This window comes from Rhipicephalus microplus, chromosome 6 (assembly GCF_043290135.1).
Source record: "Rhipicephalus microplus isolate Deutch F79 chromosome 6, USDA_Rmic, whole genome shotgun sequence".
NCBI classification, from domain to species: domain Eukaryota; kingdom Metazoa; phylum Arthropoda; class Arachnida; order Ixodida; family Ixodidae; genus Rhipicephalus; species Rhipicephalus microplus.
Window position 1 is genome coordinate 94517987 of NC_134705.1, and position 26268 is coordinate 94544254.

The 26268-nt window shown below is 44.5% G+C and overlaps 1 long non-coding RNA gene across 1 annotated transcript in view; it reads left to right on the top strand.

Annotated features, from left to right (window-relative positions):
• LOC142765374 (uncharacterized) overlaps positions 1 to 26268 on the top strand; it is a 349564-nt gene that overhangs the window by 246418 nt on the left and 76878 nt on the right. Inside the window, exon 3 of the long non-coding RNA XR_012884213.1 lies at positions 20722 to 20821. This is a non-coding gene — a long non-coding RNA (uncharacterized LOC142765374). The remainder of the gene's footprint in view (positions 1 to 20721; positions 20822 to 26268) is intronic.

Here is a 26268-nt window from a genome sequence, read left to right on the forward strand (position 1 = left end):
GGACTTTTCCGGCATCAGTGCTTTCACGGTTCAGCACCTAACTGCAGTGAAACACCCTTTACAAGTGGTTCATTCGGATTTAAATACGCCTATTCTGTTTCTTGCGAATACTTCGAAAGTTTTAATAATTAAACATCGAATCGAAACAAATTAGAATACCGTAGTATTCGTTCGAGTATTCGAAGCATTCGAATATTCGCACAAGCCTAGTAACACGTATCCCAACATACACACTCTTAGCAAAATCCGGCCGGTTGTGCCCTCGCGATCTCCGACGACAGCGCAGCTCTGGCCGACTGGATTAGTGCTACGACATCTTCTGTCGCCGACAAGAGCTCTCGCAAGTGGTGCCCCGTCCTCGGACTCCTGTGACCGTGTTTCCATCTTTCCTATCTCTCTTTAGTCGTCACTCACTGTCCTTGCGCATCCCCCCCTCTCTCTTTCTATACCTTTAATTCTATTCTTTTAATTCCTCCTCACCTTCATCCCTTGTGAGCTACTGTTAAGGTGTCGCTCTTTGAAGCAGACAGTTACGGGGCTCACTTTTCTCTTCTTTTACCTTTTATAACCACAATCTCTCTCGGCTATCCCAACTTGCTGACCACTGTACGTGGGGCGGTGACACAGCGACACTCCAGCACATCACTTCGATTTGTCGACAAGTACCAGCACAGGGCAACTCACCCCTCGTCACACGAAACGAGTTTAATAGGTTGTAGAAGGTGTGACTCACCCGGCAAGACCTAGGAAGCCAGCGGGCAACATTGGACCAGGCTGACCGTGCTGCTCGGGCCAGTGGGGCCCTTGAATAAGGGCTCCACCCACGGAAACCTTAGTATTCCGGTTCAATAAATGTTTATTCCTCCTCCTCTAAACTACCACGTGTACTTTCTATTCTGCATCACCTTCACAAGTTCGCTCTTCTTCTTTCAATTCCAAAGCATTCCCCAACTTTCTTGGGAAGGGGCACGTCTTTAACGCATCTTTTACTCAATATCTGTACACCCCCTGCACAGCAACTGCATAAAAATACACATTCGAAAGGAGGTTGCGTCGTTTCAAGCCGATAACGTAAACAAGAAAGAAGAGAAAAAGGAGACAGAGTGAAACGGAGCATCCGCATCTTCGATCCCCCGTGGCACGCATTTCTTGCACGCGCATTCCCAACGATCCTCAGGCTGCGCACACCGCGCCGCTACCTCCTCGCCTTGCATCGAGCTTGCTCCTTCGTACACACGTTCGACGTTGCTCATGAATATTCAGGGCGCAACGCAACCGGCGCCTCTGCCGAGGACACGCGATCCCTATCCCATGCCAGCACAACCACTTCTCTGGAATCTTCTCCTGGTTCTCCTCGTTTTGCTCATCTTTCTTCCCATGCGTCGTCTTCTCACTAACATCAAGTTTACTCAATACCCTCATATCGGAGCTCTTTATTGCTTAGAAGCATGTCCTTAATTTCAGAAGCACTCATTTTAGAAGCATGTCCTCTTTTATTTCATTACAAATAGAGGGCCATCGACGAGTAATTCTGATCAATAAACAGCTCAGGACATTAGATTGAGATTATCATGCAATTTATAGCCACTCTATATCTTAAATACCAGCTGATTTAAAGGAAAAATAAGCACCTATAAAAATAATATTTTAGAGCGTCTAAGGAGAGTTTGACACCTGTCGAATTTGAAAGGTCACGTGAGAATTGTCAAAAGGGGGGAAAAAGACAGAGGGCTGTGGCGCTAGGGCTTATTTAGATGGTGAGTGAATGCGTTGAAGTTATCCTTAGTGTGGCGCGTTATTTGTGACACCTGTCGAATTTGAAAGGTCACGTGAGAATTGTCAAAAGGGGGGAAAAAGACAGAGGGCTGTGGCGCTAGGGCTTATTTAGATGGTGAGTGAATGCGTTGAAGTTATCCTTAGTGTGGCGCGTTATTTGTAAGAGCAGCACTGATCAAGCGTGGCCTCTTCAATTAGTTCCGGCTACAGCACGTCATGAGGTACATGGTAACGGATACCGCTGTTAAAGATACGAGAGGTGCACGTTGCCGTTGCACTCGGCTGTTTGTCGTTATTGAAGCCATCGTAATCCAGTTGGACAACTTAAGGCTTCACTCTACTTTCTCTAAGCCACCGTCACACAAGCAGCCTTGTCATGATTACGATCGATAGGCAGTTTGAGTTTATTGTATGTAGGCACGTACGCAAACGTGAGAAGTTCACGCACGGTATACGTACACGCCATCTTAAACGTTTTTAGCTTTATGTTCGCGACAAGTGGTAGTGAAAGCTACCACGTAGCTCCATCTGCTGAGAATGTTTTATTGACGGGCAATGTGCTTTGACTACAAGAACCCAACGGTGCCTTCTCAAAGTTTATTTTATTTTATAGACATTTTCTTTCGTGATTTTCACATTTTATTCAGGAAACCTTGTCTTGATCTGAGTACTCCTCCTCGGTTTCGAAGCTACAGGAGGTGCCACCAAGGAAAACTTTGTACAGACCAGTCTAGTTCGCATTGTGCGTTGCACACTAACTGACTCGCGTGCGAAGGTTTTTCCTTTATCTCACAGGACCTTGCGCAAGCAGCAGGTTCTTCCGGTCACAAACCGCGCGAACGCGGTACACTTTGTCACGGACGCACAGCGATCACTGTCCACCGCACTGTGTGTCTCATGTTTTCTTCGGAAAGGTTGCATTCCGTCACATCACGTAGCAGGTCGAAAAGCGAAGGCTCACTCCATTCATCTTGTCGCCGTGTTTCGATGCAAGCCGTGTGCGCGACACGCTCTCTTGCTCCGAGTGCCCGTGCAAAGCTTTCTGCGTGCGCCAGACACGCACGCAAGGAATCAAACATCACAATCATCCGTGAGACCAGTGCGCGGCTGCTATGTTCTGTGCATGCGCACTGCTTACACGTAGAACCTCTACGTACGCAAGATGTCTACGTACGTGAAACTAAATCTCAGCGGCGGCAATCTTCCGTGGGAGTGTAGGACGGCGCCGATAAAGGAATCGAAGATGACGTAGGTTTGCGCGCCAATAATTTTGATACGCTTGCGAGGGCAAAGGAGGGCATTTTTTTTTTCGCATAATCTAAAGCTACTGTTGCAACCACAAGGAAAAGAATTTGCCTCGTCAACAATAATGTCAGTCGTTGTTAACCATGAAGTTGTATTGCAGTATACAATTTTTTTCAGCTTCCTGTTAGAGGTGTATTGAACCGAAAATTTTTAACTGCTGTTTCAAGTACAGTGTCTATTTTTGAAAGCTGGTTTCTGTTTCTGCTGTCACACGATATGAGCTTCTCGTCACGCGCTCATGCAAGATATCGGGAAGTTTTCACAGCCACGCGGGATCGTGACTCCGTCGGTGAAGCCCAAGCGGTCATTTTGAAAGTTTTGGTACCTGACGGGATCACAATTTTCCGGGCTGCTATGTAAAGTCACCAGAACTTGTACTGTAGCCTGACGTCAAGCAAGTATCAATGTTGATATAGGTGTGCTGCGAGTATATTGACTTTGATAGCACAGCAAAATATTTGACCAGCCTTTTTTTGAGCCTCACACTTGCTGAAGGCCGCCTGTGCCTGGGTTGGCTGCCAGCGCCATCCTGGGCGGAGCCTCCAGGCTGACTTAAGGGTCGGAATGGCCCCCCACTCAGTCTCTTCAGGGTATTTCAATAAAGTCAATCTCACTCACTCACTCACTCACTCGCTCTGTATACAGGATATTTATATGTCAGTGTAAACCCACGTACCAAATATTGTGTCAGTATACCCCTTTAGGAACATGAGTGTAGTGTTCGCAAGAGACCAGGGCAGCGCATCAGATATTTATTTTGCGAAACCTGGGAAACTGATTAGCAATAAAAACACGCAGAGGACATTTCATCAGTTATCTCATTTTGTTGCGCAAATGTAATGGTGTATAAAAGAAAGAGAAGGCGTTCTTTTTTGTGCTGCATTTCTTGCCTTTCTTTTCGTTCACGCAAACGAATGAACATGGCAAGGCTAAGATGTTCAATAGCTAGCTTCCTCGCGTATTCTTTCGATCACTGCACGTACTCGTAAAAAAGGGGCTCTTAGATATAGCGCATGACTCTCAATTTAAGACAGACAAACAAAACAGAAAACTCATTCGATATAAGTCACTATAAATAAAAAAATGGCCTATATCTGCATGTTTCACTGCAAATGTCAGCGAAAGACGATAGCCTTGCGTCTGGAGAGAGTGAACAAAACGTTTATTCGATGTTCTGTGCGAGGAAATTGGTTAACTGTATTCTGGAGGCGCTGCGTTAAAGAGTCTCGATTCATGCAGCGAAGGCGAGGAGTGCATCGAGTCACGTTAAACACGAGCGCTATCTGGCAGTTATCTTTGAAAACAAAGGAAGGCGTGCGTGTCTGTCTCGGAGGCGATAAGGTGTAGAACGCAAAGCGACGGGCAGGTGCCACCGCCCTGTTATTTTAGCAAAGCATTGAAAACAATTGCCCTTTTGAGCATCGCGTTGCATTATCAGCACAGCGTGATAAACGCTAAGGTGTTTAGAATTACCTATGTATGCCTTTTCTAGTAAAATACACATGTACAGAATACTGACGAGCTGTTATGGTGCCTCAGATACGCGCAGTAATTGCTTTTAATTGACAATCGCACAAGTATGAACGCTCAATCTTGAGCAATATTGGTGGGTGCTGTGGATAGGGTTGGCCATTTGAGGTATCGTTTGGGGCCGTTTAGAAATTGTTACGGTGGACAAAAGGACAAACGTACAGAAAGACAGACACACCAAAATGTTTGAGTCGGGGCACCCCAAGAAAGGCTATCGCCTTTCAAAAAACACATTGTTCCGAAATACTATTTTCATTGGCGTCCATATATCTCGTTATAGGTAAGTGCGCAGTACTTACACTGCTATAAACGCGTACCGCCTAAGTCAACACGATTGTGGTGGCGCCGACATGTGCAATGTTAAAGCCAAACAAATTCGAGCAACAAACCGCTCGCATACACTTTTCGACAGCGACTGCAAAAGGTTAGGTTAAGGCCACGGGTAAACGACATTCAGTGCGTGCCGACGGGAGCCCCGCTCCATGTACGATGCATGATTGAAAAGCCTTTACGCAGCGCTCGTTCACCGCTCTTGCGCCTCGAGTGACTTAACGTGTGACGTTGAGGAGCTTTGCGAGCTTGACCGATCATCCAGGTGTAATGCATGATGCATATAAACTCCAAGCAAGTGAACGATGCTACAGAAGCTGCCTAGGGACACTAAAAGCTGTGTTCGGCGGTAAAGTCATCGCTGAATTCCTGTCACTAACAGGGTAAACAGAAAAATAAACAACTTCATTTTGGAGAACGTGGTGAGCTGACTGCGGTGAGTTTGTTTATGCATGAGGTCTGGCTGCGGTGCTCATAACTTTGAGAGTGGTGGTTAAGGTTAGCCATAATGCAATGATTCCATGCTTTAATGCGAGTGTAACTCGACATATACCTTAGAACTGGGTAAACATACAAGGAGAAAACAGCGGAGTCAATATTGTAACGTAAGGCTGCCTAGGAATATATCCCATGCGTTTCGCAGAAAGAAGTGAAAGCGTAACAAGGAGTGAGTCGTATAAACGGGCAAGCTAATATTACGGTAATCGATATTTGAACGTAACGTTCAAGATAGATTTGCTTCTGGAGGTTATCAAACAATAATACAAAAGGATGAAACGATGGAAGCGGTAAAAATGCTATGTTGCACTAACGAACTCACTACTATATTCACCCGCCGTGGGATTGGTGTGGCGGGAGTTTCGTTAAAGTATTCTCAGTGCTCTCAGCCGGCGGTCGTGTTGAGAGCATCCTATGGGAATTTTCTTTCGTTTTTTGCTTGTGGACGAACGAATGCAAGATGCGTAAGAAATAAGGATAAAGTTAACGAAAAAAAAATCGAAAACACTAGAGAGGCTTTGCTCCGACGTGGAGTGCGCGACCGCCTATTTGATTATGCGGTGCATAAATTTGTAATGTCCGCGCGAGCGGTGGCTGCGTCGTTCATACTGTGTGGCGGACCCGTCTTTGTGCAAGATCTATGCTCGTGGTCGAATAAATAAACAGTACAAAACGCCGACAAGAAAGAGGAGAATTCGCGTGGCGCTAATGCATTGCGTTCGCGGTGAACACCATAGGATGCACCGGATGCAAATAGCGGGCGAAAAAGAAAATTCTGTTTAGCCATTATGGCGCCGAACGAGCGTAACCGGAAATGGGGTAAAGAAGTCGGAGAAGAACCTTCATTACGCGGAGTGTGGTGATCAGAACGGTAAGAGAAAGCTAGGTTTGTGGTCGCATTTTCGCCCACGCACTAATTTTCCTTTTGCGTGCGCTGCAGCATTGTTTTTTTTTTTTGAACATTTGTGGTCTCGTTTAGTCTCTGGCTCAGTGAATAAAACGAATATTCGTATATTCGTATTTGACGTCTCTGCAGGCATAACGAACACGCCGACAAACTGCGTATAAGGCGTCAGTTGTACTAGCGTGCAGACGGCGTTTTGGACGAGCGTTAAGCGTGGCTTTACTGCTGCCGGAAGGAGGACTTTATAGCATGGCGGCATCTTCCTATGAAAATTTAAACGAGACTGATTCTGGCCAATTTCGGTGAGTCGAATAAAAGAGTTCATTTAGGTTTCAAAGATCAATAAGAATATGAAACTGGATTAGTAGGCGTGGGTGCACGTTTATCAGCGCGAAGTCACATGGTCAGTAGACGACACTGGTGCACGTCCTATTGTGCCCTCCTTTGCAGGCGTGTCCTTTTCAGGTGCTGACCACTATTATGAAGACCAATAGCCGTAATTTCGTTGATTTGCTAAACGTAGTTGTTCGTATGTGGAAACTCTGCCAGACACTGATGTGACAGATCCCCAGGGGTGCGTTTAACTACTTTCATAATTACTTACGTGCCATCGCTGTGTTGGGCTCATTGATAAGCCCAATGAGCATTGTCCTCACCGGATTGACAGCCCCGACAGCTTTAAGTGCACTGTGTTACGTTTGGTCCGGCAGTTCGTTTTAGCAGACGCCATTGTGCATGCGTGAGCCTGTCTGCGAGAAGGCTTTTCCCCCAATATCGGTGCCCGGACGGAAGCGAAAAGCACGACGCTGTCCTGCAGGAGGGCCTGGCAGTTTGTTTTGGTCCGGTTACGTGGAACACGACAGAAGATTTGCGAACAACTTTTTGTCGAATCGGCTTCGAACAGCGTGAGACGGCACCGCTGTGCCAGTTCTCATGGAGTCTACCTCTCAGCTCGGCTATTTTCGCCTAGTACGCGAGGTCGCCACAAAAGCGCCGCCAGTTCGGAAGCGTGGGAAGGCGTTGTTGTGGTCGTCTTCAGGAAACGAGCATGTTCGAGAAAGTTCCGGAACAAAGCAGAACGCAGCCTTGGACCGCTGCTGACGTTCGTTAGCGGCTATCTCCCCTGAGGAGCACTACTTTCCCCCTCTAACGGGCTCTACCTCCTCGCTCTGCGATGTCTTGAAGGAGTAGGTCGTGTGCGTCTCTGTGTGGTGCACTCGTGATGAACAATGGACATTTTCAACCACGTTCTTCTTCTCACGTGTGGCCCCATTTCTGCACCCTTTCTGGTGGGTGGACCACTGAGACTTCGTCACCTGATTTGTGGCAAGATTGGTCACCGCCTTCTTTAGACCTCCGTGTAAGGAGATGACGAGCTATAAAAGCCAAAGACTTTATATAAATAATCAGCGATATCTTTGCGGAATCTCTGCTGGATTATTGTACAGTTCCATCTCCTTGCATTATGTTAATAAACCTTCGTTCCCTCTCTACGAACGCGTCCCCTCACTGGCGAAGATCCGCTATGGGGATGATGGTGGGGAGCCAGCTACCCTAAAGGTACCCGTCGCCGTACTTACCATCAAACCTCGACCCTTGACAACTGTCAGTTTTGAATGCCTTGACTAGCTATTTGAAGCCTTCATTTAACATAGCAGATCACAGGCTTCTTCATATAATGATAGTTCAAGTCGAACCGTACTCTTGAGAGTTCATAGTTTTATTACTTTCGTGGGTATGCATGCAGAGTGAACGCTGCTATGCGTCCTATCATAGTACTCTAGCTCTCTTTCCTTTTTTTAAATTCTCCATTCTTTTCTTGCCCTTATCCCTTTCTTCGTCTAGGGTAGGAAATCGGGTGCCTCCTGTTTAAACTCCTTGGTTTTCCTTTTCCTTTCTTCTTCTCTCGTTGTTTTCATATTTGCACTTATAGAAAGAAATCACAGGTTAGCCCTTCCATTTCGCACTAATTCCTTAATAAGAATATTGATGTACGGCAGCCTTCATGTTGGGAAGTTGTCTTCAAAGGTATACTGGCTGCTTGTGTGCTCGCATGCTAAAATACTACAAAAATTCTGCTGTAAAAAGAGACGTATGGATGGCACTGCTGACAAACCCAGGAGGTACGGCACCAGAAATTAACACTTTCGAGGCCGCCCCTTGCAAGAACACAGAGATACGCGAGTAAATTGAACGGAACATCACCACTCGGTGTTTTCTTGGTGAAAAAAACGTCAAGCGGCCTTATATGGACAACGTAGCATTCGTGATGTGATAGGGGTCGTGATGCTGATGATGGTATGGGCGGAGTTAGCCTGCAATAAAAAGCGCCTCTGTTAACGTCACATATTCGAACGCGCATCACTCATTACAACCTCCCTTACCAAACTCAGAAGAACGTGTATCAGGTCATGGCAGCCTACCCATGGTCCTTCATGGCTGTTTAAAGGTTGGTGCACACCGGCGATTAGCAGTGGTCGCGCGACCATTTGCGACTGGTGACCAAAAAGCGACTGACATTCACACTGTCAGAGGCTGCATGCGAGCGACCGGAAGTCGCAATAGCGGAGAGTGTCGTCCGGATCTCGTTATCAGTGAGAACTCTGGAGACCAGTGCCGATCAGCTGATCGCCGCCAGCTCAGTGAGCAAAGCAAACCGAGCGCGCCGCATTTCTCGTTTTCATACGTATCTCGCCAGCGCAACGAAAAACAAACAACAAAAATTGAGCATCGCTGATTGGTTCCAGCAGCTTTGCGACCGCAGTCGCGCGACTGAAAAATCAGGCAGGTAGTGACTAGCGAAAGCAGTCGATTTGCGAACATTTGCGACCGTTCGCGACTGTTAGCGACCAGTCGCAAATGGTCGCGCGACCACTGCTAGTCGCTGGTGTGCACTAGCCTTAACTAAGCTGTCGCAAGACCTTTAGCAATCTATGGTATGTCTCAGCAACCTACTGGCGCGACATGTTGAATGGAGCTGACACGGCTGGGGCTGGTCGTCAAATCTGGCGGAAAAAGAGGAGGGGCTCGCCTCATACTTACGGTGACCGTCCATCCGTCCGTGTAATAAAACGGTGCCAGCTGCACCATCACTATTTCATCAATCACGTGGTGGAGCAGCAGCGCATAGCAACAGTTGCGCCACCACTGCAGTGGACTCCCGCTTACATTCTCTCATCAGTCACCTTATTGCTGAGACAATGTAAAAAAAACAAGAAAATATCGCATAGTCTGTAGATTGTCCACAGGTTTTCGCCGAACACACCTTGGAATTTAGAAAGTGTCCTTCCATTCTTTTACTTATCTCTCTTTTGCATCCACTTTCGTTGTCTTTCTTAATTTTAATTTCACATGTGCAAACCTGACCCTGGTTTCATTTTTTCGTTTTGTCACCTATATACCTGTAAGTGAAGCGCGAACTATAGCCTCTTTCTTTTCCCCTATTTTCTGTCGATCAAATAACCGAAACCAACGCAAACCCAACGATGCTTATCGAGCAGAAGCAAAGACAAAGCAAGCATCAGGAATGAGGCAGCAGTATTAACGGAGCAAGTGGAAGGTTTTCTTTGAAGTGCCAGCTCTTTGTGGAAGAGGACTGCTCGCTCCGCTCCCTCGGGATGTCTCTTTTGAAAGCACTATATGTTGGGACAGCCACGACAGCTCGGGTTGCACCGACACACGATCCCATGATGATTGCTGCTTTTGTTACAAGCTCGTTGTTTCTTTACTTGAACTAGGATAAAAGACGCTAAAAACAGGGTCCCCGTTACGTAGTTAGGTTTGTACAGCTCAAGAAGAGACACTTAACTGATGGTAAGCTAGAGGGACAAAACGGGTATCAAGGAATGGGAAAACTATCGAGCTCCAGGATAAGAGACTGGAAGCAGAATGCGATGTTGGGCTAGTTGGTTCATGCTTCTAGTTCAATTGTCCCTAACGCGAAAGAATTCTGCGCGGAAAGTTCGGTTAACTTGTAGGAGCACTAGACAATGCGACAACAACCCATAAACATTGGCGCAGACTAACAAAACTTCATTTGAAGAAAATTTATTAGTGAAAGCATCAAAATTTATCCAATGCAAAGCCTCGTGGTTATTACGTATGTCAGGACGCAATGTCCTGCACATGTGGCGCGTGATTACAAACTCATGCCATTGTGTATAGCTGTTTCCTTTCTGTTAAGCTGGTGAACAACGCGCTGCATAAGCGCTGCAGCTTATTGAGAGTAACACATTGTATTCCAAGAGAAGGCTAGCGTGTAAGGGGATGGCTGAATTTAGGTGGGCTCATGAGGTTATTAAGTGTGCGCGAATGACGTGACCACTGCAAGCACTTCATCGGCTTAATTTTTGAAGCATGAAAGAGACTTTGCCCTGCGGCGGGAGCAGCAACGTTGATAATGATGAGAATGATGATTATGATCTCGTTATTAGTCTTTACCCAATGATTGTGCACCACTGCCTGGAGCTTCTTTGTGTACACAGCAAAATGTACCAACGAACAAGATACTCGGCGCTTGACAAAATTTCGTCCTCTTTTCTTCATTTTTCTTGGTAGGTACTTTTTTTTCGCCCAGTACCTCATCTCAGCAAGGTAATTAGACACAGGGATGAATGTTCCTACATTGTGGCTATAAAACAGATACGTCTCGAGCAACACCGGCAAGGCATAGTCAGAAAAAGAATAATTCTGAGACTTTTTTTGGGTTTACAGTCAACCAAGATATGCTTATGTTTATTATGAACAGTGAACATATGCAGTTCGTGTGCAACATCATTACAAATTACATTACGGATTACAAGTTGAAGCAGCTGGAAAGCCCCGAATAATGGTTATCAAATTATGAGCTTCTTCATGCCTTGTCGACAATTTTTTGCCCTCTGTTGTTATCCACACTGCCTAGCATGAATACATACGAGAGCGGAAGCCTCAGGGGGGAAAATTGTGCACGTAGCTACGCGAGAACAGCAGTTCCGGGCCCGTGGTATTTTTTCCCATTCAAGTTATTTCGTGCCGTTTGGTTGACAGTTGCGCGCGAACTCTATCAGGCACGAACTAAACCTGCATGTCTCGGGTAAAAAAAAAATCAATATCACCTATCATAACTCGTTTTAGGTACGATGCCTCCTTCAACTTTGGCCAAGTATCGCTGAGCCATGTATGGAAAGGTGAAACGTTGTTCACAATAAGTACAATAAATCTACGCGATTCGAAATTGTGAATGACCTAAAGAAACATTTCAATAAAAAAAAACCTTGAGCAGCCCCCGTTTCACCCTGCAATCTCACTTCCCCAACACCACTTCCTCCCACGTCATTTCCATCAAACTCTGCCTCGCCATGCTCGTTCAAATCTCCACTCGCGCAACGAGCGCTTCAAGACACAGCTGTTACCGCCTCACGACGCCAACAGCTGCCCTTCTGGGAGAAGCACCTCGGGCTACGCAACTAAGAGTGCTCCCCGCGCCAAACGCACATAGTTACACAGGCACAACCGTTCTGTGTCAGCTGTTGGCGAGAGCCACTTGCCGACCGTAACGGGTGTGCTGTCGCTCCTCGAAGTGAGCGAATATCGCGGTACGCCGGGATTGCACGCGAGGCGTAGTTACTGCTTTCGAAGCCGCTCCATAAGACGTGCACCAAAGACCCGTGTTCCACGGCCATTTCTGCGAAATTCTTCAGCTCACAACCAGCCACTAGTTCGAAACGACCGAAAGGATCATCACGAAGTCTAGGCCAACCGGCATGGCAACTGGTCTCGGGATCACCGAAGAGTGATATGAATTGTGGGACGGCATAGTTGCCCCCTGGAGAATGGCACGACCGTCTGCTTATCCGCTTCTTGACAGTGCTCGATGTGGGCCCCAGAAAATGGAAGCGACGCCTATGACGGGCTGCAGCCACTGCGAATGAATGGCCATGCTTATAGTAGAGTACACACGTGTCGGGCCGCCACGGAAAGAATTTGTGTAGTTGGTTCATATACTTTGAACGCAAACTAATCGCGAGAAAAGTGACACGGGATGACCTCACGTCTCGTCGCTGCGTGAACAAAGTAAGGTCAGTCAAGCTCTGTTATTTTGAGATATAGTGTAAACGTAAGTCTAGTTTGCGTCATAGATTATGCATATTCATTTATTTTATTTATTTCTTTATTTTTATTTGTTCAATACTGCAGACTCCAGGTCAAAGCAGGGTGGTCAATACAGATAAGAATAAAATATTAGGCAGATATAAATGAAATTGCAATTGCAGAACTGAAACAATAAAGGGTGAAAAACGTTTTCTGGTAAGACACATGTATTAGTAAGGCAGTTCAATTAACAAATGGTTCATGGGAAGAACGAAAACTTATGTAGGTTGGTGCCAGCAAAATATGGGATCAAGGCTTTTGGGTGATGGTGTCGGGTGGGACGGCTACTTTGGAGTGTCAAATACGGGAACGGGTCTACAGCTAGTTTTTTTATTCAAAAGTTCATCAAAAAATTCTAATATAGCTTTTTGTTTTCGTGTCTGCGATAAGGGAATGTTATTGGCTAGCAGTAAATGTGAGGGCGAGTTTAACTTGGAGTACTTGTTGAATGTCAATCAAACAGCTTTTCTCTGAATACGCTCAAGAGTACATATATCACGTTTTGTATAAGGGTCCCATACTATGCTCGCGTACACTAGTTTTGGTCGCACAAGGGCAGTGCAAGAAAGTAGTTTATGATTCCTGGGAGCACTTCTAAGTTTATGTTTAAGAAGAGATAGTTCGCGAAAGGCAGATAAACAAACATTATCAATATACAGATTCCAAGATAAATTAGAAGTGAGTGTCACAACAAGGTACTTGTAGTAGTTTACTTGTTGCAGGGATGTAGACCCTAATATGTGTGTATATCATGGTGGATTCTTTTTGCGAGTCACTGAAAGGCACACACATTTGCTCACGTTGAGACACATTCCCCATTTGTTACACTATTCATATATATTGCGAAGAATATTGCTAAGGTCATTGTAACCGCTAATAGAACAAATGTCTTTGAACAAATCACAATCATCTGCAAATAATCTTATCTCTAAACTAGTGTGAATGACATCAACAATATCATTGATATACAATTTAAAAAGCAAAGTGCCTAACACACTGCCCTATGGTACACCCGATGTGACCTGAAGACAGTCTAAATATCGGCCCCCTACATCATTGTACTTTACGTGATTATATAAATATGAAGAAATCCAACAAGCAAATATTTCTGGTATACCTGTTTCTCTAAGTTTGGAAATGAGTTTACTATGGGGAAACTTATCGAAGCCTTTGCAAAAATATGAAAAGAGCATATCTATCCTACCGTCTCTATCAATGCCTAATGCAAGAGCGTGAAATAGTGTGGCGAGTTGAGTTACGGTAGATAATCTTTTCCAAAAACCACGTTGATATTTGGTTAATATAGAGCGTTATTCAAGAAATTCGATCATACTAGTAGCTATGACTTGTTCAATAATTTTGCAACATTGTGAAGTGAGTGAGATTGGACGATGATTTCGTAGTGCTAAACGGCCCCCTTTTCTAAAGGCTGGTACAACGCGGGCTGTCCTCCAGTTACTGGGTAGTTGGGAAGTACACAAAGAACAGCGAAAAATAGTCAGCTAAAACTTTACACGAGATAAAGCATATCGTCGCAGGAACACGTTGGGCATATACTTACCAACATATTTCTCAATTCACTTGATGCACTTCATTTTTTATAACAGAGATCTGAAATGACAATTCGTTTCTATATTTCCTTCCATCAAGCACTTCTCATGCGAAGAATTACGAAGCTTACAGTTTGGTCATCCACAAAAACTAAATACTCCCATTTGACCAACGATACTCAAACGAATGCTACTGGTATTTGTTATTACATAGTGTTTTAAAAACCAAGAGCCATAGTATATAGCAACGCTTCCACTCGAAAAAGCTACCTGCGTGTTTGCTATACGACTTAGCAAAAAGTATACCGAGAACAATACTTACATATTCTCTTAACCACATCGGCGTACGTTAACCTACCAAGTGCGCACAAGAAATCAGTGCGATAATCATTTCAATTTATTACGTTGCCCGCTTTTCCAACTGTGAACTCAAGTTGACAAAGAGCGCAGTAAAGTTCGCGTACATATTTCTTAGTCGTGGTATAATGTTGCCGTGGCGAACATAAATGGTTTCGCGCTATAAGAAATGAGACGACACCAGCAGCGAAGTTGCAGTAGGAGAGACAAAAAAGAAATTAAGCAAACATTTCAGTGCCTTATGCATCCATTCTCTATATCAACATGAGAGGCCGCTCCAAGGACACGCACGCAATCTCATGCAAGCTCTTATTATTGTCCGAAAGATCTTATGGCCCCATAAATTAGTTGTAAGACCAGAGCACTGCGGCTTGAATGGAGGCTCTGAAACTCACATTACGTGAATCGCGAGTAAACGTCTTTCTAGATACAACAACGTCTTTTTGCTGCCTCTTTTTTTTTGTGCAACTGCCACGAAACCAAAGCAGACGCGTAGTTTATTCGCACAGCCCCCTGTGCCCTCCCCACCAAAAAAAAAAAGAAATGGTTGTTAGTATGTTTCATCCTCCGGCGAAGCTCAAAGCATATAACGCTGATGCCTGCTCGTTTATGCAGTCTGCAAATAAACAAATGAAGGAACTGAATTTACTGCCATCGTCGCTATAAAGTGAGCGAGTGGGCGTGCGTCCGTCGGGTCTGAAGTTCATCGTTCCAAGGCATTCGGAGCGCATCTGTAGAGTCATTAAAGTAATCCGAGCCACCGCACTATCGCAGAAAACTTTTCGCCACGGGCCATTCGTTCTTACCCCCCCCCCCCCCTTCTCTCTTTCGCAACCTATCTTTCTATTCTGGCTGGAGTCTCCGAGCTCATGCACGAACACCAGAGTCTGCATCTTCTGACGTGGCCACGTAACAGACAATGCCTCTGGGAGCCGTGCACAGGGGTCGCGACGCCGAGATATATTCGAGGGTCGTGCGACCCGTCGCCGCTTCGTCCGTATATATACACATGCGCGGCCCGTGGGGAAGTGACTTAAGGGTCCATCATTTGAATAACGATTCAGTTGGCCCACGGGTATTCAGTGTTTGTGTATAGTGCTCCCAAAGATTGGCTGAAAGTATATTTTGAGCCCGTTTCATGCCAACGACTGGTGCGTGCGATAGAATAGCGGGCATCGACGCGGAAAAATGCGTGCCTGAGTGAGCATGCATATTTTCGCATGCGCATTTGTGTTTGCGTGTCTAATATTGAACTACTAGCCATCTGCGCATGCGCGAGTTATAAACTGACAATTTTTCACTGGTTTTAGTGGTTGCGAGTTCCTTGGTGATGTCGAACTATTTCAGAGATTATGTGCTCTATTGTGTAATATTTGGTATTATGCCTAACATTTGGAGGTCTTTTTATATATTTCATAACCCCCTTTCCCCCCCCCCCCCCAAAAAAAAACCAAAGCATTTTCTATACCGAGCAGCATATGTCTCGAATGGGCGTTCACCTGAAAAGCAGCCAGATATAATGATACTTATCAAGATGCCTCATACTTAATAAATAATAAATACCTGTTGTGTGCGAACATAATGTTAACGTCTTGCACAACAAGCAATTGAAACAATCGCAACACACCGGAGAACATTACGATCCATCATAACGAGGCCTGCGACTCAGTCCTTGACAATCCCCAAGGACTGATCAACCGGGCAAGCTGCTTTGCGGGATCTCACGAGTCTCTAAACTGAGGGCTGCACATTGTGGCTTATCGCAAGCGAAATACAACGAGGAAAGCTTCCCACTACTGTTACTAATACTTGCGTCGAGCTATTGTGCTAATGGTACTTTTTTACGCTGCAATCTCATCACATTGAGTGAGAAACAGTAGGTGTGTCAATACAACACAACGGAGAAAAAAATACACACAAACGGAAGAGTGCTTTGAATCGCCATGACCTGAATTTGTTAGTTCGGACTTCTGTTTTTATCTGCAAGCCATATATTCGCTTTCTATCTAAAAACAAACGGAAGCAAGAATCAAAGGACGTAAAAGAACACAATGGACTTACTCAACACACCTTCGAGAAGGTGTATACGAAGGTACCTTGGTATTCCTTCTTGACAATGGCACTGTTAAAGTTATAAAAAGATGTCTCTGTATTCTATACAACGGTACTACTCCATATTTGTCCCTGCGATCAGGGATGGTAACACAAAGTGCGTTTTTATTGACAGTACTAAGTGATCATGACCCAAGCGATGGTGATACGAGCGTTGTTGGCTCGTAATAATTGCCGCGGTAAGCGCATAAGTCCCTTTGATCGGATCACTGCCTACAGTTGATTTGTTGCAGATAATACTTCTTTCACATCTTTCTCTTAAACTCGTTCTATTCCCAAATAGCTGTAGCACTAATCAGACATTTCACTCTCTATGCTTCTCCTGCGTCCAAACACCACTACATTAATACGCCATACGTATTACTTTGTCATTTGTGGGTTGCCTTGTACTTTGTGTAAATGTTTGCTTGAAGTAAATAGCTATCTTCATTGTCATTGCCTGTTACTAAAGTTATACCACGTAAACATGCAAAAGAGAAACCGGAGACCGACTTCTTCAAGAGTGTAGAGCCACCATCATTTTATTCTTCCCTGCACACATGCCCTTCCAACACCTTTTGAAAACCCATAGGCAGCAGCGAAAAGGCAGAAGACTCGCAATTTTTTATGTATTTAGAGTCGTGGTTCATTTGTGTATAAACGTCTCATTCACTACGCGAAGATTGTCAGAAGGCTCACCTGTGTATTATAGACACACTAAACGCCAATTGATTGGGCCTTATAAATTTCTCACTCATCACTCTTGTAACTAATAAAGCAATACATGAGTGATCAAGTGTCCCCGGATCACCAGTGCGAGTTCAAAAAATAAATAATCTATTTCTGCTATGAATTACGAAAGCCTAACCTAATGAGCAAGTTAGCTCTCTAAGCCACCAATAGACAGAAGTATGATTTTGGTTAGGCTATAAAATTGTAACGCAGAAATAAGAAACTCAGTGTTCAGTAAGGCTGGGGACGCAGGTCTTTTTCTATTTCTACAGAAATCATATAAAATGGCTCTTAGAAAAAAGTTTCCGGCTAATTGCCAAAATGGGTACGACTTAACTTTATAAAACAGTATCGTAACCGCTTCTTTAAAATACCCACGTCTATAGAACGCACATTCCATCCATTCCTCGCCATTCTTATTTGGTGGCCTCTATCCAAAACTGAGGCGGGCCAAAGCAGTTCCATATAATAGATACACCAGCTTTAAGCAACCACGGCTGCGCTACGTTAAAACAAGGTGCACTACACTGTAAACTGCTCCTCTGAACGGCTTGTGGGACTTGGCGTTACTGCAATTAGAAAACGCATAGTTACGAAACATTCATCGCTCCACAAAAGGCTGGGGTACTAGACACGCATAAAAAGTGCTATAAAAATGACCGTGATAAAACAGTCGTACCGTCTTTGTCGCCAATGTCACGATAAAGCAAACCACCTTCCTTATCTCCGTTAGCTACAAATTTCTGTATAAGACATTTTCTGAGACCACCACCTAATAGATAGCCACAAGCAAGAAACTTTCAGGGACAAAGAAGCTTCTTGTACGCTCGTTACGACACTGCCGCGGTAGCACATCGTAGCGTCGAACTAAACGAGGCGCAACAAATTTCGCAAGCACGCTTCGATGGCTCTTCGGGTGCAACATCCCACTCGGCAAAGGAGACAGCCAGAAATCACGGCTCTTGCTTCACTTAGCGCTCTTGTCGCATCACTTAGGGATTCGGATACGGTATCCCAAAAGAGAGCCTTCGAAGATAACTTTTTTACTTTCCGGATAGACACTCTTCATAGCAGTGACTCGCGCATTCGTTTCTCTTTGCTTCTATAGCTCTTGTTGTAGATCAGTCGACAGCACTCTGCAAAAAAAAAAAGAAAAACAGCAAAGGAGGTCGTTTGACGTCAATGGCTCAGTAGTATTACGCCATCCCATTTACTTGCAGCCTGACGTATCTCTTCTCGGCAAAATCGGAGGCTCATTTAGCTTTCATTCGACGATGGTCTTGTCGACAAAACGTTCTGCTGGAAGAACACGTATAATGCTATTCCAGAGCGAAGAAGAGCTTGTTACAACACTTCCTTCACGGACTAAAGTCTCCTGAAGCAACTTCAAACTGATTCACGCTGCAACATTAACGAGTATTGTTGGGGCAAATTTGCAAAGATGTAGACTTATCTTCGTAAATATCTACGATAGAGTATTGCTAACAAGAATACTTGAAAATAGCGCGATCTAAGAAAAAAAAGCGCCCGATTTAACTTGGGAAAGCCGATTCAAGATGTTCGAGAAAGAGTACGCAAAGGAACAGTGGGAAAGCTTACAAAATAGATTTTGAAAAAAAAAACTGACTCTTATGCATTTGTCTGAAAACATAAGGTTTCCTAAATTTACCTAGATGGAACTATAGGATCACTCAGTGATCACGAAAATGTTGGGTAGTAGATGTATTTGCCTAGTCTTCGTGCTTGCAGGCTTTGGACGCCACTGTAGCTTCGTTTTTTTTTCAGGGTTTCGGTTATGTTCCGAATAAAAGAACGAACCATTTTGAACTTCGTGACCCCATTGGAATTGGGGAGCCTAAAAAAGTAAGGTGGTGAAGCGTCACTGATGAACTATTGCTGATTGTTGTTTCGTTACAAAATGCAGCTTCAAGCTATCAGAAGCCATGTGGAGCCAAATGTAGGGAGATTATACAAGTTCCGTATAATACCCACAATTCCCGTGCTCACTGAAATGCCGTGTGTTGCAGCTCCTATATACACTAGCGCCAGAGTTCCCTCTAATGTATTTCTACGAAAATCCATGTCTGAGACTACCCAAAGGTAAAAGCTGTCTCAGTAACGAGCCGTCACCCTCCCGTCGTCCGAGCGCTTTTCACGTTTAAGGTGGTATTTCACTGCCTCCGAAATTGTGGGCATCGCAAGCTTTCTGCCCAACGCCTAGTTTTGTGCTGTCCTGCCTTTGGCCGAGTGATGATGGCATGTGGTGACGTCATGATGAAATCTGAATTCTTGGTAGTTTGTAGCGCGTTGATGTCTTCATATCATGTAGTAACTGCGTGATCATCTTATGCATTATTCGCGTTGAAGTCGATGTCGCAGACTTTGTCAACAATCACTTTTGATGAGGCGCCTAATACTTTCGCCTTACGCACCTCACAGGTTCTAATGCATTCTTTCGGGTTGAAAATCTCTCTAGTTTCCGATTTTCAAAATGTAAAATTTCCATCTCCTACACTTTTATGTTTGAGATTATTGACATGATTACTTGAACGCACGTTAATATATATGGCTTCTTTTGATCTCAAAAAATTCTTAATATTGTCGGCGGCGCACGCAATTTCACGAAACACGTATAGTCACAATCTATGACCAGTGCCAAAGCCAAAAGCTCGTTGAAATATCAACCACCGTGTGTGTGTAAACTGTTTTCAAATGTGAAACATTATCCGTCGATATGCCAGTCGACTATATCACTCGGCTATCATTCTGCCTGTACCAGCGAATGACAGTGGCGGACGCTTGTATGTAACGGCTGCAGCAATATTTGCGCAATACGCACCAAGCCCTGCCCATGGCATCGTGCACGCAGTTCGTACAAGATGATAAACGGTGCTCTTTTAGGGGTTGTGTGGTAGAGTAGCGTGACATAGAGAGACGTCCGAGTGAAATGCAAAACGTATTGGCAATAATGAAGCACAAAATTATAGCGATTCACGGCCGTACGTGGGCCAATCACCTCTGAATATTCTAGATTTCGGCTGTCTCACAAGACCAAGATATCGCATTACGACACTCTCCCGTAGTCGAACTTTCATCCGTGAAAATGACTTGTGTGCGTACTCTTGATGACACCACGGTGTAAAGATGCAGAGGCACTTTTTGGCAGCCTTTATTTAGAGAATCAAACTACCCTAAACTGCCGTGCGCAGACTGTCTGGTCACGGCAAACGACTTGAAAAAAAAAAAAAAACCTTGGCATCTATCAGTGCAGCATAGCAAGAGAGAAATAAAACACATATCTTGCTTCAGACCCTGTCTCCAAGCACCGCTGGAGAAAAACGGAAAATCGATTGAAATGTACCGAAAAGTTTTTGTCAGTGTTGGCGTTCAACATTAACTTTATAAAAAAATAAAAACTCTGAAATTGATATTGATAGCAATGTCAACCAATCGTAAACGCAAAAGAGTTCAAGAGTTTCACTAACGTGTAACATTTGTCTCCGTTACTTTTTACAGCATCTCCGAGACACCGATTGCCGCTCACCGAATGAAGTGGTCAAGTGTTAAAACTGGTACGACGGTCTTCCAGCGAATCAGAGGAACGTCTTCGTAACGGGTGAGCGCATTTCGAAAAATATAAACATGCTGGAAGTTCCTGTTTCCATACCTCGGCGTGCACTTCAGTGCAAGGACCTGTGAGAAAGAGAACTGAGGCTGTCGTTTAATATCAAATGCGAATGACATTTACTTTTCAATTATCGTCGTACGCACTCATGCGTCGTTAATAAAGGACGGTTAATAAAGGACTGTTAATACTGGACTGTTAATAAAGCAGCAAAACGTGAGAATAAATAGACGCTAAGTCGGCCAGAACAACTTGTTGACTACCGTACAACGGGATTTGTTTATCTCTGAGGTACAAAGCGTCTTCATTTAAAACTAAGCCCCAAGAAAAAATTGACCCCGTATCTGCATGTTACTCTGCAAATGTCGTCGAAAGACGATAGTCTTGCGTCTAGAGAGAGTGAACAAAACGTTTATTTGATGTTCTGCGCAATAAAATTGGTGAATGGTATTCGGAAAGCGCTGCATTAAAGTGCCTCGAGCGTGCAGAGGAGGCGAACGAGCACGTCAGGTTACGTCACACGCGAGATATGAGATCAATCTGGCAGTTATCTTGCGAAACGAAGCGCGCGCGCCCTTCGTGCCCGTCTTGGAAGTGATAAGGTGTAGAAAGCAAGGCGACGGGTAGGTGCTACTGTGTCGTCTTAGCAAATCGTTGGAAACACTTGCCTTTTCGTGCAAGCGTTGCATGGTCAGCGCAACGTCATAAACGCTACGGCTACTAGTGTATGCATTTTCCAGTAAGAGACACACATACAGAATATTGAGGTCTTGTTATGGTGCCTCAGATAGGCATGATAATTGCTTTTAAAGACGATAGTCTTTCTTGGGGACCTTCGACGGAAAAATTTTTGTCCGTCTGTCTGTCTGTCTGTCTGTCTGTCTGTACATTTGCCTGTTTGTCCACCCTTACCGATACCTCAAACGGCACCAAACGGCCAACTGCATCTGCAGCGTCCACTAATAATGCTCAAGGTTTAGCGTTCATAGTTGTGCGATTGTCAATGAAAAAGAATAATGCGCATATCTGAGGCACCATAACACGTCGATGTTTGGTATGTCTGCCTTTATACTAGAAGAGGCACACACAAGAAACTTTAAGGACTGTAGCGTTTGTCGCGCTGCGCTGACAGTGCAACGCGATGCTCAAAAAGGTAAATTAACGCCTTGCTACGACGTCACGGTGATGGCACTGACCCGTCGCTTTGCGTTCTACACCTTATCACCTCCGAGGCTGGCATGCATCTTTCTCCGCGGGCTCACACGCCTTCGTTTTCGAAGATAACTGCCAGATGGCGCTCGTGTCTAATGGGCCTCGATGCGCTCGCTCACCTCCGCTACACGCTCGAGGCACTCTAATGCAGCGCCTCCAGAATACCATTCGCCAATTTTCTTGCGCAGAATATCAAATAAACGTTGTGTTCACTCTCTCCAGACACAAGACTATCGTCTTTCGACGACATTTGCAGTGTAACATGCAGATTCAGGCCTGTTTTTTTAATTGACAATTGAACAAGTATGAACGCTAAATCTAAGCAATATTGGTGTGCGCTGCAGATGGGGTCGGTCGTTTTGGAGTATCGTTTGGCCACTTTGGTGCCATTTAGGGTACCGTTAAGGGCGGACAAGCAGACAAATGCACAGACAGACTAGAAAGACCAAAATTATTGCCTCGAAGGTACCCAAGAAAGACTATCGTCTTTAGAAATCACGTCGTGGTGTTGCAATAGTAGGACTATTTGTGAGCACGAATGCATCTTGCACAACAAGTTTCAATAGCCTCCGCAGCGTTGCACTTGATGTATGAAAACGAGTGTATATGTGATTTACCCTGTAGACAATCACTTCCACATTTGAGTACAGCTGCACTCTAGGACAGCTTTTCTGGGTAAATGAGCGGAGGCTGTAGAACCGAATCGCGGGTGTCCTACCGCCAGTGAATGTAGTCCCACGAGCGTTGCTGCATTTTCTGAGCGGAGCATTAAAATACCACTTCATTTTGTACATGCAGCTCTTCAGGACAGGGCGTGGTTCTTTTAAGTGAGATGACTTTCTAAAAACCACTGCCAATGTGTATGCAAGGACTCAGGTTCTTCTAGAGAACTGTTTGAATTATAAGAGAAACAATGTATTAGATGCTGTGTATGAGCAGTAGTGAATACATTTAGGTAGCGCTTGACGCATTGTTGCTTTAAGTTAGTGACAGCACTGGTACGCACATTTGTTGAAGTAATATATCAAGATGGCACTTGCTCTTTTTGTTACCGCCATTTTTACATTAATAGTGTATAGTTGTGTTGACAACTGTGAGCAATGTAGGCCTACTAATGTGTCCGCAATAAGGTGGAAATCCTTCAATGCCTCATACTCGTGGTGACATCCATCCGTCCGCGCCATGGAACGGCGCCAATTGCGGCCTCTACGACGTCCCTCACTGAAACCACGAGATGGCAGAGCAACGCATAGTAACAGTTGCGCTGGCACAGCTGTGGCCTCTCCCCCTTACACTCTCATCAATGGCGTGATCGCGGAGGTACTGCGAAAATAAGAAAAAAAAGATATGGCATAGGTTCTCGCCGAACGCGCTCTGGAATTCACAAAGTCTTCTTTTTTGTATTGCTGAGTGAGATGTATAGAAACACTTTTTTTTATTTTCTGCATGTAGCTCTTCGAGACGGGATGCAGTTCACGCCAGTGAGATATTTGTATTTCATTTGCTTTACACGTTGTAACTTTTCGTTCTCGCCCAGCTGAGAAATTCGGTTCAGCATTTTACTCGTACCCCAAACGGGAAGCACATGTGCGTCAGTTTCTAACTTTGCATGCGCTCGGCCAGAAATTTCTGCAGTGGTGAAAAGTGCCTGCCACACCAGACCCCCTCGCGCGGAGGGTTCATTTGCAGAAGTACCACCCACGTATAGCAGTTTTCTTCGTTGCTAAGAAAAGTTCTTTCTTATGCGTGAAGCAACTTGGTGTGTAGGCTTGTCCGTCTTCCATTGGGAGTTGACCGGCCATGACAATGACGCTGATGACGATGGAGAATGAGCGCGTTCCTGAACACACTTTCACTTTTTTGCCATGGATGAAACTAATCAGGAAAGTAGTTTCACCTGTGAAAGGCAAAGTGGCATTGCCGACAACAACCTGCTACTTCGGAGGTGAGAGCATGGCGTGCGGTGGCTTAAAGTCCACCCAGACCGCAAACTACTTCGCAGTGAAAGCTCGGGAAGCAGCGGCAAAACGGCAACGCCGACAAAAAGCACCTACTCCGGAGTTGAGGGCGTGAGATGAGGTGGCTCGACGGCAAAAACAGATGTATATACTGTACACACGCATTGTCACTAATTTACATGCGTGATTGTTCAATGTCACGACCGATTAACGATGAAAACGATCCTCATTGCTCCCCCAACTCGTAATGATTCACTTCGTGGAGATGCGCAGCAGCTTTGTGCAATATTCACGCATCACGTCTGAGCCGTGAGCTGTTTCACAATTGTGACTTGATTTTTTAAATGTGAAGCATTTCTTAGCGAACTTCGGTGATTTTGAGCGTATCTATCTAACCGCCTATGAGTTTTAGCTCTCCTGGCCGTTTCGATAATGGTATCAATACCAAACTTGATATGGGTAGCACAACTGTATGAGGAACATATTTGACTATTCAAAACATGAAATTCATGACATGCATGTCATTATTGTCATGATTTACTTTGATATCTCATGTTCTGGTGAATCTACATCAAGTTGATGTACACGGTGGAAGAGTATGTGCACCTACCCATTTGCCCGTTTATGCCATTCCCTATTGTGTCAATTGTGATCCACGTGCATTTGTTTTAAATGTGAAGCATTTCTTAGTGAAGTTCGCGACTTTGAGCGTATCTATCTATCTATCTATCTATCTATCTATCTATCTATCTATCTATCTATCTATCTATCTATTTATCTATCTATCTATCTATCTATCTATCTATCTATCTATCTATCTATCTATCTATCTATCTATCTATCTATCTATCTATCTATCTATCTATCTATCTATCTATCTAAGCTATCTAATCTGTCTGTCTGTCTGTCTGTCTGTCTGTCTGTCTGTCTGTCTGTCTGTCTGTCTGTCTGTCTGTCTGTCTGTCTGTCTGTCTGTCTGTCTGTCTGTCTGTCTACAATATCCGCTTGCGTTTGGGTGCTCTCGTGGTCAACACCTTAAGTGGACATGAACCAAAATTAGCATGGGAGGCTAAGATTCTTTCACGAAGGTGAAACGTTGGTCAAGACATGAATAATGTCATAATCCCGTCGCGTACGTCATAAAACTTTTCTCGCCAAACATTGGCACAGTGCAGCTGCTATGCCGTTATGTGCCACAGATGATTGGCACTTAGTATCTATCCAGGAACGACAAAAACACACACGGGCAAATTTAACAGATGTCGTTGCTCGCGGCGAGAAGCAATAACAGTTGAGAAGGATAGGGCCTTTGAATATGCTGGAGTCGCGTCGAGGCACGAACAACTTTTCACAAAGCGAGACGAAGATTCTGAATCTTATTGAGGCTGCAGTAGAAAAGGCGATGTCGAAAGCGCTGGAACACATAGTTACGAGCGTAAGTGAGTGCATCTCTCAAGTGTTTTGCTCACAGATGACACAGCTGGCTTCTGCAGTAGCAGTAGCGATAGCCAAGTCGGCACCTTGTGCAGTGGAAAAGATGCCGAGTTTAGCTCCAAAGCGGCAATTCCGAGAGGAGAAAACCCCAATTTTGCCCGTACTTTCTACGTCAACCCACGCGGATGATCAGAATGAAATGGACATATGCCAAGAATTATGGACTTATGCCAACATAGATACCTTGAAAGTATTACAGTGGAATTGTAGGTCTTTGATTTCTGCTTCTACTGACTTACTTTGCTTAATTTTAATTAATCAGTTATATCCAGATATAATCTTATTACAAAAAACCTGGCTTAACCCCGTTAAGAATTATCATTCAAACAATCTTAGAGCATTTCGGCTAGACCATTCATCACTAGGAGGTGGTCTAATTATACTAGTCTAGAATAAATTTTGCCGCACAACGAGCATAGCTTTTCAGCTTAAGCCCACAGACTGTGAAATTTTGGCAATAGATCTCTGTTGCCAGGGCACCGCCCTTTTTCACTTATGAACGCATATCTTCAAACGGGTTTTCATAATACCCAGCAATTAGATACTGCCTTAGTTAATTGCAAGGGTGATTTTCTTATGACTGGTGCTTTTAACTCACATCATGTTTCGTGGGGATTTTGAACAGACCCTTCTGGTACTCTTCTGTGGGATTAGATGATTAATAAAAACCATACCTGCCAAAATGATAGACAGCCTACATTTATTCGCGGACGGACACGATCGGTATTAGATCTCACGTTTTGCAGCTCAAGTGTTTCAATAAAGTCCTGGAAA